Raw genomic sequence first — 10068 nt, forward strand, 5'->3', positions numbered from 1 at the left:
GTACTGACAGGTTTCAAAGTCATAAAATGGAGAAAGTGGTATTCATGACAAGAAATGTAGGGCATGTAGAATTTAAGAAGAACAGAGAAAATTAACTGGATCATCTGGTATTATACTGCTTTTGCAAGTAGCTAAATTGTTGAGAAACTAATCAAGAATACTTAATTAATAATAAATATGCTAGGGCTGGGAAGGTGGCTCAGTGGTAGAGTGCTTGCCTTGCATGCATGAGGCCTTGGTTTTGTTTCTCAGCACCACATAAGCAAAAAGAAAAAAGCCGGAAGTGGCATTGTGGCTCAAGTGGTAGAGCGCTAGCCTTGAGCTGAAGAGACAGCGCCCAGGCCCAGAGTTCAGGCCCCACGATCGAACCCCCCCCCAAAAATAAATATGCTATTATTTATTTTTAATAACTAAATATCTATATTAGACTTTTGAAATGCCTCAATGTTAAAGTCAACACATTATAGCTGGCTCAGTCTGAAAATTATTTCAGGATCATTATTCCCTAAAAGAGCTTTGATTTTATAGGAAGCTTATTTAAACTTTGAGATAAAATTATACTTAATAGAATATTTTTAGGTTAAAATTGTTGAAGTCAAACTATAAAAATAGATTATATAGACCCTGACCTGAGGCCACATTGTTATGCATTAATTCCACATCAGCTACAGTTCTAGGGGAAAAAAAAACAATATCTTGAGTTTCATTAAATTAATGCTGCTAATTTGAATTTTAATGGTTTTACAGTTTTGTTCGTATTTAATTTGTATGTTGGTTTTTTCCATTTCACAAAAGCTGTGAGTACATATTTCTTTTATTTTCAACTAAAACATGTTCACATTTGCATTACATTAAGATAATGTAGGTAACACAGAGGGAGAGTCATTGGGAGAGTATTTTTTTCCCTTTAAAATAAGACTCCACGTTGTTCAAGTCATGGAAACAGTGCTAGGAAAAACTATCACTCTTAGAAATTCCTTTGTTCCTTCTCTCCCTCCCTCCTACCTTTCTCTTCCCTCCCTTCTTTCTGTCCCCTTTCTCTCTCTCTTCTTTTGTAGTAATGGAATTGAGAAAACTGTACTTTCTACAAAATGATTTTGTAGACCTTATCAAATAAAATATAGCCCATCATATAGTTGTAGTGAGGTTACTTGAAAAATATCAGATCTGTCTGATTCTTAAATATACTATTCCACCGCTCTGCTCATATTGTCACGAAGGTGTGTTCCTGAATTCTTGACATACTTACTAAAGCACAGATAGATTGGTTTGCCAGTTGGGGGTCTATTGGTTTTTGCAGGCTTGTCAGAAGCCTCTGCCTTCCTCTGTGATTGCTCTCAAAGAATGGGGACCTATCTCTATCACTATGGATCCTAGACTCCATGTCATTACTAGTAGTCCCAATGGAAACATTCTTTATAGTTAAATCCTACTCTTCATGAACTTCGCTCATCCAATTCACTTAAATCACACTCCATAAACATAGACATATGTCTCTCCTCATAATTACAAGCTGATTGAGAATGAGCTCCAGTGGACATAGTTCTTCAGTCAACATAGTTAGCAGATGAACAGGTCTGGAAAATGTGAGAACCCATATCTCATAACCAGCAATAAGCAGTCTGACACCATATGGTTTGCAGCCATATTGTTGTGTTGGTATCTGGGTCTTGCTTCCAATTAGAGATATAAGATGAGGCACAGGAAATAGTCTATCAACTACAAATCTGGAATCCAAACATTTCTAGAACTTAAAATTTTATAACAGCCTAGCACCAGCAATAGGTTTTGCAGTTGAGATACCAGAATGGTTGCCAACATGGAATTTTTTTTTTTCTGGTGGACTGGTAGCTATGGATGTACTGATTCAATTCAACCAACACCATGTGAGCCTTTTATTTCAGGCTAACCATGGCTGAGCCTGGCTTAACAATTTCTGTAGCATATTTAGTTTGCTGAATATCACCCTGAACACTCCAAACAATAATGTCAGTGTCATACTGACATAAAATAGTTTCGATGTAGAACTAGTTATGAGCTCCTTGAAAAAAAATCTGTGAATGAAAGAAACTAAATTAATTTCAAGATATACATAAAACTTAAAAATTATGCATTTTAATGGAATACTATGTGGTCTTTTCAATGGCCTCTTTTTGAAAGGTAGAAAAGCAAACCTAACAATTTGTATTTTTTTTCTTTGTAGCAGTGCTATAAACAAATTATTTGCAAGAGAATATGAATTTTCCTTTTATAAAATTAACTTTTAAATCTTAAATTGACTCTAATTGCATATATATTTCTGATGTACAAGGTGATGCTATGAATATAAGGTAGAATAGCTAAGTTATTGTATCTGTCATCTCAAATACCATTTGTGGCAAGAATATTTGAAATTCAGTCTTTTAGTAATTTGGAAATGAATAATATACTACTGGTAATTGTATTCACCCCATGCTGAAATCACCCCCAAAAGATAGCCCTAGTCCTCCTATCAAACTGAGATTCTGAGATTTTGGTTATCTTCTTATTTTTTTCTCCTCTAACATAAGAGAAGGCTTATATGCTTATAAATACAAAAAAGTGACAAAGTCCAGTCATTCAAAATTATATGACAATATTTCGGAGAAGAAAATAATTCAACTTGTCTTCATTTAGTTTGTTCATTCTCTGATTTGCTGTTTACAAAGCTTTTATTTGCCTAAACTATAAAAGAATTTAGTTTTTTGTGTGTTTGCCTTATAGCCTATGGCAGAGCTGAGGGTCATGGTAAAATTTCTCTATCCTAGATAAAAATCTAATCTTCCCAAATAAGAGTATCCAATCTTCAGTTTGAAATAGTCACCTAATACCAATGCCAGCACTGGCCTGATTCGTGAGTAGATTTCATATAGGTTTCAATTCCAGCTATCTTGCTTGGAGAGGGGAGAAGAAAGAGAGAGGGGGGATGGAGGGAGGGAGGAAGAGAGGGAGGGGAGATAGGGAGAGGGAGAGAAGAGGGAGAGGGAGAGAACAGCCAGTTGAATTATAATTTTAATGTTTTCTATCCATGTTGAATACATTGAGCCTAAAAGCAAAGCATAAAAATCCGACTCCGCTGAAATATGAACTACCATTTGTTATTACCAATGCTGTGTGTCATCATTACCAGCCTTGTATTTCAAGAGGACAGCTGGAACTTACAAGGTCAATGACAGTTTTATATACAAACCCCAAATGAAAGGACTATAGAGATCAAAGAGTTGGGACATTCATAAAGAGAAAGATTGCCATATGCTAGCTCATCTAGCGTATATATAACTTCTGAAAGTTGGGTTTTTACTTTTTAATATTTATGATGAAAGAATAGGAAGAGATTGAAAAGGATGATTTAATTAAAGCAGATATCAAGATGACACTACCCTTTGAAATAATGTAAATATTCTATGGGAAAAGCCACTGAAGAGAAGTGCACACAAATAATTATTATCACCAATTGTCCACTCTCTGTTGTGAATTCATTATTTTGAGAAGGCCGGATGCTAATATGAACCAATTCAATTATGCAGCAGGATAGTAATGATCTCACAGACAGATGAAAACAAATGAAATTCAGCTCAGTGGTACCAAGGAATAGATATGGCCATGCTGTTCTAGGCCTTCAGTAACCTTAATGAATTAACATTGGTGAAAGAAGGAGGGATACCAAAGTTTTAAAGCTTTTGTATTGTCAGAGCAAAACAGAAGAGGAGAGTGAGGTTATTATTAAAAATTACACAAATTTAGGCTATTTAGCTAGATGATGCCAGCATCAATTATAAGTAACCTTGATCCTGTCCATGAATGAAATACAATGATGGATGCCTTGGGAGCAATGGGGAGAAACACTGTTTCCTAATTATTCCTAATTATTTCAACTTTCCTTGCTGCTAATTTCACACATTTACCCTCATTTTGGAGTCATAAGTTGAAGTTATTCGGAGAATATTGTGGATGGGAGAAAGAGACTGAACTGGGAAAATTGAGAATATTTTCAGGACCAAGGAAAAATATCTATTAAGCAAAGTTCACCTTCAGATCAGAATTACTCTTACTAAAATTTTCTTGCCTTTATAATAATATGGTTCTTCCTATTTGCTATTTGTTCTCTCTCTCTTTTTATCCCTCTTTCTCCCTCCTCTCTTCTCCCTCTTTCAATGGTATTCAGGTTTTGAACTCAGGGTCTGATACTTCCTAAGCAGGTGCTCAATTACTTAAGCCATGCACCATCCATTTTTGCTCAGTTAATTGTTACAGATAATTTTGGGGTTTTCCCCAGGGCCAGCTTCAGCATGTGTTCCTCCTACCTATGTCTCTTATGTAGATGGGATTACAGACATATACTACCATACCAAACCTGTTATTCGCTTATTAAACTCCTCCCCACTTTTGCAAACAACCCATCTGTTCTCATTAACTAGGAAATTAGTGGAATTTGTGTATACAGAACTACGTCTTATTCATGAACACAATATTTTATTCAAGACATTGAATAAACGGGTTGAATATGGAGGAATTTCTTTCAGACTCACCATTCTCAAACCCAGGTAAACTTGTTCTGGGTTATAGCTACTTCATTACAGAGATCATTATTGTCTTTGTCCTGAATTGTCTCACTAGAGCCTGTGAATCTACAACAGAAGATAAGCCTAGAATTCTAGTTATGATCCATAATGGGCTATAATCCCTTTGCTGTAAACTGAAACCTTGTGTTTGCCCAAATTCGTATACCGAAATCTTGATTCCAAGGTCATGGTATTCAGAGGTGTCTCGGGGGAAGCCACTAGGACATCAGGGCAGAGTGCCCCCTCATGAGGGGGATTAATAACCATGAAATGAGCCACTAAGAAACCTTTGATCCATGGGAGGACTCAGTGAAAAGATGTCAGTCTATAACACCACATTGTGAACACCTTGATCCTGGACTTGATCCAGAACTGTGAGAAATACATCGCTGTTGTTTATAAGCCACTCAGTCTATGGTATTTCGTTGTAGAAGCTTACACAGACTAGGACATCCATCCCTCAATTTCCCTCCCACAGCTTCTTTTTATACTTTTGTCTAGCATTATCTCACAGAAACATAGATGACCTTACACAGTGTCTGACTCAATCCCAGCCCCAGGAAGTACATCCTGCATCCCTAGCAACAAGATGAATATTTATTTGCTGACTCTCTAAGAAACAGTAAGATAAGTTGCATGAACATTTGCTGCCCTATTTATTCATAACTCTCTACTTCTGTTGGTGGCAACACCAGAAATCCATTCTTTGCTTGTCTCTCTCCATTTAGTTTCAGTCGAAGATGAGGAATTGAAAATTGAATGTAAATTCAGTACCTTGTTACCGCTCCAAAACATCTTTGCATTTTAAAAGCAAAAGTTTTGTTCCTTCTTTAGAAGTTGTATAGAAGTAAAAGTAAGGGAATCAAATTTGCATAGATAGGGAAGTGTGGGAAAGTGGAAAGAGATGAAGTTGTAATCCTTTCCCTAAGACTGTGGAAATATAAGGAGCCCAACCTCCCCCTGGAGTCAGAACACTCATCTGAAAATGAATGACAATGGATGTGCATGATTACTGATGGTGGTGGTGGTATGCTTTTGCTATTTACTCCTAATCACTGAACACTGCTTAACTTGCTACAGCTATCCTAACTTTATTTATCTGCATTATTGTCTCAGTTTCTAGTTTCTGATTTGTAACAGATACTGTCATTTTATTCAATCCCTCAAAATGTTATTACTGTTTTTTAATATAATATTCAATTGTTATGTGGATATAACCTCTCTCATTGAATTTTTTTCTCATTTCTCTGTGCATTTCAGGCCTTTTGTCTACACGTATTTTCCTTGAGACTGAAGTACTCCTTTAGAATTATTGTGAGAGGGTTGACAGGTCTCACAGTCACGTTTTTTGTGGATTAGAAATGTCTTTATTTTCCTTTCACTTTGAAAGATCATTTTGCTGTTTGTAGCATCTGTTGATAGTCATTTTCTTTTACCAGTACATTCCAATACAACATTCTCCTGTCCTCTGGCCTCAAGCTTCTTATTTTAATTTTCTTTGTAAGTGCTGGTACATGAACTCAATGTCTGGGCGCTGTTTTGGAGCTTTTTAGCACAAGGCTAGTGTCCTATCACTTGGGTCACAGATCAAGTGGTCAATTGGAGATAAGTTTTGCTGACTTTCCTGCCTGGGCTGGCTTTGAACCGTGATCATCAGGTAATTACAGGCATGAGCTTGTAATGAGGCAACTGGATGGCCTCAGGTTTAATCTTGAGAAGTTTGTCAGTGTAGCTGATGTTCTATGTCATCTGTTTTAAGATTTACTGTGTTTGGTTTTCTGCAGTTTTACTCAGGTGTGTTTAGATGTGATTTTTTAATCCTCTTGGGAATCACTGGGAGTCTAGAATAGTTGATTAATCTCTTAGCATCCTTCACCTCTTAAAAATTTCAGAGGTAATCTACCTAAATACATCTTGTCTCCTTGTTTCCTCTGGAACTCCAACAAACATACGTTTCACCCACTCTCTACTACTACTTTTCTTCTGAGATATTTTCAATCTTTGACTCTCTCCACTGTATATTTTGGATAACTTCTTTTGATTCATCTAGTTCAGTAATTTTCTCAGCTGAATCTGAGCTCTCAATGAGCACATCCACTTTTCCTTTGTAAACATGCTGGTTTACTTTAATTATCTCTCTGTTGTAGATATTTTCAAGTTGTTTTTTGTTTGTTTTGTTTTTGTCAGTCCTGGAGGCTGAACTCTGGGCCTGGGTGCTGTCTCTCAGCTCTTCAGTTCAAGACTAGTGCCCTATCACTTGAGCCACAGCACCACTTTCAGCTTTTTTCTGCTTATGTGGTGCTTCGTAATCGAACTCAGAGGCTCATGCATGCAAGGCAAGCAGCCTACAACTGAGCCAACTTGCCAGCCCAAATTTCTTTTCTGTTTATTTTCTCTCCTTTTCTTCTCTTTCTTTTATTGTTTTCTTCACTTTCCTCTTTATTTCTTCCTATCTTTCTTTCTTTTTTCTTTCTTTCCTTCTTTCTCTCCTTCCTTCCTTCCTTCCTTCCTTCCTTCCTTCCTCTTTCTTTCTCTTTTTTTCATTCTTTCTTTTTTTTTCCCGATGTGGCTTCTCAAAGAGGGTTCCTACTTTCCCAATTGAGAATTCAGAAACTTATGCTCTGAGTTCAAATCACAAAAGTCAAATATCTGTTTTAGGCAGATGCTATACCACTTGAACCATGCCCCCTCTCTTTTTTGCTTTAGTTATTTTTCAGACAACACCTTACATTTTCTTCCAGCAAGAGCATGATATTTGCTTATTTGGAGTTACTCAAAGATATTGTTTGGCTACAAGTAACAAATGACCTAACCCAAATAGAATTGAAAATCAAGAAAGAGATATTAGCTTATACACACACAAAATGGAACTTATTATCTCACATAAAACAAAAACTAGCTCACTGCATCATACATGGCTTTAACAGATACATCATTAGGACACTGTCTTGAAAATCCACCTCACACAAATGATTGGTGGAAATTAGCATTGTTTTGTGCAGTCATTCTAAAGGAAATTTAAAATCTCAGGGGTCAACTTCCAATCTAAGATGGCAAGTTAAGCCTTTGCCTCTCATAAGTGGAAAGAAAGTTACTAATGATCAACTGAAGTACTTCTTAGATGAGATTTAATGAAAACTTTGGTCAGTAAAGGCAACTTGGAAGAACTTGGAAATGTTTTTTTGTTTTGTTTTTTAGCTGGGTGTTTTTCCATTTTGTCTGTGGCTCTCTTCAGTTGGACTCTTTGGTCTCAGTACATCAGGTTCATTGGGCAGGCACTTAGAATTTTCAGATGAAAATTCTTGATTATAATTGAATGGTTTTTTTTCTTTCTCATTCTGGCATCATCACCTTAAAATCAAAAGAATTTTCAGTTCCAGAAAAGGTGTTGATTAGGCATCTTTTCAGTTTCCAGGTCTGTGTTAGACACTACTAAAGACTAGGGGAAAAGGGGAAAGGACACTGAGCAGTATTGAGTTTGAAGCATATCTTAATTTAACTCCTGTGCATTGATCTCATTTGGACATTCCTTGTCATTTATCTCACATGGGTCTCATTTCACCTCTAGTAAGTTGGTATCTTCCTTCATCTCTTCTAAGTTGAAGTTGATCCATTTTTCATTACTTCTCAAGCTTCCATGTTTCTGCCCTTTCCAGATATGATAACCAGTTATTATCTCCACTCTCAAGAGATATTATAAAATGTTGTCTCTGACAACATTTTGCCTGGTCTCAATCCTCAGCCCTCAAAGTAATCAAAGTACTCCTGGGCTTGTTAAGAAACATAGATAGAATCATGCTTGAACCTAAGGATCAACACTCTACTTGGGGAAATGAAGTCATATGTATTATTTAATAGCTAAGAGGGAAGGCAATATGTAAGTGCAGGTCAAATAAGGAATCGATGATGAATGTTCTAAGTGTTACAAGGAAAGAGTGATCCCTCCTGGCCAAAACATTTGGGGAAAATGTCAAGAAACAGGAGGACCTTAACTCACTTTATTGTGAGAATTAGGAATGTTGAAAGGTTTCTTTAGGAAAGACAAGAGCCAAAGGAGAGCTAGTGCACTGGGATAGCAAAGGGCACACTCTTGGCATGGGAGTGCAAAGCCTGGCTGGAGCAATTGTTGGTGCAGGAAAGGAGGGAGGAAAGCATCTCAAAGACTTGGCGCGCAATGATGGAAAATTTTAAATCTCAACCTAAAGAATAATGATCAAATTCACATTTGGATATTATCCAAATCCCATATATGAGGTAAAGTAGTAGTTAGGAGAGAAATTCTTGATTTAAATTCTTGATTTACTATTCTGTGTAATCAATTTTTCCCACTCTGAGATTCTTCCCCTGATCTCCAAGGAGTGGTTCAGGCTCTACGTCTTTCTCTCGTGTCTTCAGTCCTGTTTTTCACTTGCATTAGTCCCTTCTTCAGGGCACTTATGAGGAAATGGAACTGACACGAGTCCATTTTATGACTTGAGACCGACTTGCTGTGCCAAAATGTTTATAGAGAAAAAAAATCTGAAAGCGACCTCTAGGACATGACCTTTGGTTATTAAGTGATTGAATAGGAAGACAGCCAAGAGAGGACTAGGAGATGTGTAGGCATGATTGCCTACACATTGGAAACTAGGGAGAGCCGTGGCTTTTTCCAACAGGTCTGACTTTCTGTCATCATATCTTGCAAATGAGGCTGCTTAAAATGACAGTGGTGGTCTTGGTTCTGTTCCAGCCTGGAAGAAGAAATTAAGTAAGGAAATTAACATCAGTTTTTCTCCCCAGTAGTCAGATTCCTTCCAGCAAGAGCATGATATTTGCTTATTTGGAGTTACTCAAAGATATTGTTTGGCTACAAGTAACAAATGACCTAACCCAAATAGAATTGAAAATCAAGAAAGAGGTATTAGCTTATACACACACAAAATGGAACTTATTATCTCACATAAAACAAAAACTAGCTCACTGCATCATACATGGCTTTAACAGATACATCATCAGGACACTCTCTTTTTCCCATTTGCCCATCTTCTTCACTATCCTGGCTGGCAAGATGCTTCTCATTTCCATAGTCATCAAATTATACTGTGCCTGATGGGTCTTTTTCTTTTCAAAAAAACATTATTAAGTAGTTGTATAAAGAAGTTACAATTCCATAAATTAAGTTATGCATCTTGATCAATGTCATCCCTTCCATAATTCTCCCCATCCCCCCCATACTTACCCTCATGGGTTTTTCTTACTAAATTCCAAATGACTGTAGGTTTGGGAAGATAACAAATCTGAGAAAATGGCCCCTAAGGAATCTTAGAAATAATCTAGTTCATGTCCAATAAATAAGTGGGCTAAAGACTTAAAGAGAAACTTCTCTGAAGAGGAAATAAGAATGGCCAGTAGACACATGAAGAAATGCTCAACCTCCCTAGCCATAAAAGAAATGCAAATCAAAACAACATTGAGATACCACCTCACCCCAGTTAGAATGGCTATAATC

The 10068-nt window shown here is 36.8% G+C and overlaps 1 pseudogene; it reads right to left on the bottom strand.

Annotated features, from left to right (window-relative positions):
* Window positions 1-1436: 1436 nt before the first annotated feature.
* The window catches only part of LOC105987354, a 15757-nt pseudogene continuing 7125 nt past the window's right edge, over window positions 1437-10068 (bottom strand).

This window comes from Dipodomys ordii, unplaced genomic scaffold, assembly GCF_000151885.1.
Source record: "Dipodomys ordii isolate 6190 unplaced genomic scaffold, Dord_2.0 Scaffold3, whole genome shotgun sequence".
NCBI lineage: Eukaryota > Metazoa > Chordata > Mammalia > Rodentia > Heteromyidae > Dipodomys > Dipodomys ordii.